General features: G+C 32.2%; 1 non-coding gene across 1 annotated transcript; it reads left to right on the forward strand.

The window, feature by feature from the left end:
• Positions 1 to 456: 456 nt before the first annotated feature.
• Trnaa-agc (transfer RNA alanine (anticodon AGC)) lies at positions 457 to 529 on the forward strand. The gene has a single exon. It is a non-coding gene; the product is annotated as a tRNA-Ala (tRNA).
• The last annotated feature ends 2,676 nt before the right edge of the window (positions 530 to 3,205 follow it).

Genomic DNA, 3,205 nt, shown 5'->3' on the forward strand with positions numbered 1-3,205 from the left:
GTTGAAATTTTCACAGATGATGTATTTCTGTTGCCGCTATAACAACAAATACTAAAAACAGAATAAAATAAAGATTTAAGTGGGGCTCCCATACAACAAACGTGATTTTTGACCGAAGTTAAGCAACGTCGGGCGGGGTCAGTATTGGATGGGTGACCGTTTTTTTGCTTGTTTTGCTCTATTTTTTGTTGATGGTGCGGAACCCTCCGTGCGCGAGTCCGATTCGCACTTGGCCGGTTTTTTTTTTTAATTACAATATTAGGTACAATCTATTTTAAGTCAAAACCTTACCTTTTGACCTTATACCTTTTTACCTTAAAAAACAAAGTCCCCTACCTTCTATGCGGTTAAAAAGAAGTGGACGGACTGTGTTTCATGACTTTGGTGATTCGCCGTCTATTTTTATCGAGAAAATGCTTCCTATTTTAATACCGTAATTTCGCCAGCTTTCACAACGGGGGTGTAGCTCAGATGGTAGAGCGCTCGCTTAGCATGCGAGAGGTACGGGGATCGATACCCCGCACCTCCAACTGTGAATTCCGATTTTTTACATATTTTACTTTATATTTTTTTAATTTTTTTTATCAGATTCATAACTTTTTTTTTATTTATTTGACATTTAGATTTTATTCTAGAAACATTCTAGACTAGTATTTTTTATACAATTTTTTTTTCATGTTTGACGATCCTTTTGTGAAATTTGTGTTATATTTGATTTGTATAATAATCCAATATTATTATGGAATAATAACATCAATAAATTGCAAGTATGTTACGATTCATAAGTGCTTGTTGCTAGGCCTACATGAATTTAAATAGTAGTTTATGCAACAGTGATATAATAAGGGTTCTTAAAATTCAAGGGTCGAAGTTACAAAACGAGACGTAGTCGAGTTTTGTAAAAAAAGACCCGAGAATTTTAAGAACCAATTATGAGCTGTTGCATACATTACTTTTTCTATGACAGCTGCAGCAAAAAAAAAGAGTTAGTATTAAAAAAAAAGAGTTATTATTTAAAAAAAATTGAGTTTATATTTAAAAAAAAAAAGAGTTATTATTGTAAATGAAAACATACCTCTTTCAATCAAGATGATCGGAACTTGTATCTTTAAAAAAAATAAAGCAGTTGTATTATACTCATAAGATGACTGCTAGCAGTCATCTTATGAGTATAATACACATTTGAGCAGCAAATGACATTGCTTTAGATATCACTGTCAGTCATTTAATTGACACATTTAAGTGCTGGAGTAGAAAAAGTATATTTTGACTATTGACTATTAGACTAGTTAAGTTTTTATTTTTAGATTTGAATATCTTTATTAAATGAAACAAACAAGCAAACACAATTCACACTGAAGATAGGTACCTACCTATTGATTGATGTTTTTTTTACATATTATTATTTACTTATTAGGCCAAAAAAATAATCATCGTAGCCTATGATTATTACGATTCGTAGGTAATCAATAATCATTAAATAGAAATTATATTTATAATGTTAAATTGTCTTGTACTTCATTAATTATCAATTTCTAGTTGTCCTTTTTAGGGTTCCGTAGCCAAATGGCAAAAAACGGAACCCTTATAGATTCGTCATGTCTGTCTGTCTGTCCGTCTGTCTGTCCGTCCGTATGTCACAGCCACTTTTCTCCGAAACTATAAGAACTATACTGTTGAAACTTGGTAAGTAGATGTATTCTGTGAACCGCATTAAGATTTTCACACAAAAATAGAAAAAAAAACAATAATTTTTTGGGGTTCCCCATACTTTGAACTGAAACTCAAAAATTTTTTTTTCATCAAACCCATACGTGTGGGGTATCTATGGATAGGTATTCAAAAATTATATTGAGGTTTCTAATATCATTTTTTTCTAAACTGAATAGTTTGCGCGAGAGACACTTCCAAAGTGGTAAAATGTGTGTCCCCCCCCCCCCTGTAACTTCTAAAATAAGAGAATGATAAAACTAAAAAAAATATACGATGTACATTACCATGTAAACTTCCACCGAAAATTGGTTTGAACGAGATCTAGTAAGTAGTTTTTTTTTAATACGTCATAAATCGCCTAAATACGGAACCCTTCATGGGCGAGTCCGACTCGCACTTGGCCGCTTTTTCTATTTTAAACGCATTTATAACATTTTGAATTCAATGGAAACCCGTAAATCATCTTAATGATTATCTTTTAACAATTTTTTTATTGCTTACAATTACCATATTATCAAATACGAATAAATTATGTTTAATTGACCAGAAAGCTTATAAAATAGCATTGCCTTGAGGCAGATCGTTATATTCGGATTATAAATTAGGTTAATCATGAATTAATCGTTGGCTGCACCGATTTCGATGCAGTTCCGTGAATAGAATGATCTAATTTCGGCCTTGCGTGATTCGAATCTAGAATTTAACGTTACATTTATGTTTAAGAAGGTTATAGGGCGGAAGGTTATGGTCGTTGATTAGTTACAATCATGTTTTATACAGAGTGGAAAAAATAAGGGGTTATGAATGGAAAGTAGTGAAATAATTTAGTAGTTAATTTATTTCTAAAACTTTATTCTTTAAAATCCATCATATTATTATAAAAATATTTTTAAGCGTATTGAGTACGTGTTAAAAAAAATTAGACCTTCGATGTACCTATGATAATGGTTGCGTCAAAAGAAGCATGAAAATATCAAATAACCAACAAATTTAAATGTAACTAAACTTTTCTCTTAGACTGCATTCCAGAGATATAAAAAAAACTTATTTTCAATTCCTCGATGTATTAATTTTACATTATAATTAGTCTATTTAATCAAATAACAGATAATGGTAAAAATACCTTATTCGGATCAAATAACATTGGAAATTGGGATATACAGGGTGACTAACCTAATTCTTATAGAGTCTGTGCGGAAAGTTAAAAGTTGTGGAATGTATGGGGCCCAATACATGCCACGACTCTTCTCTTTCCGCACAGACTCTAACTGAATTTAAATAAACTGTATAGTCGTGTCAGCAAATCCTTATCGATTGTTAATAGGTATAATTAATACCATGATAAAATGCTTTGAAGCGTAGGAGTGTCGCTCGTGCGCGCACTAAATACCTGCAAATGTCGGCGGCGCCCGGCAGCCACCTTTGAATACGTTAACGTGTTCCATGTTCAAACTCGTTGATTAGGCGAATGTGTGATAATTGACTTAGCGCC

The sequence above is a fragment of the Cydia amplana genome, chromosome 10 (genome assembly GCF_948474715.1).
Source record: "Cydia amplana chromosome 10, ilCydAmpl1.1, whole genome shotgun sequence".
Lineage (NCBI taxonomy): Eukaryota > Metazoa > Arthropoda > Insecta > Lepidoptera > Tortricidae > Cydia > Cydia amplana.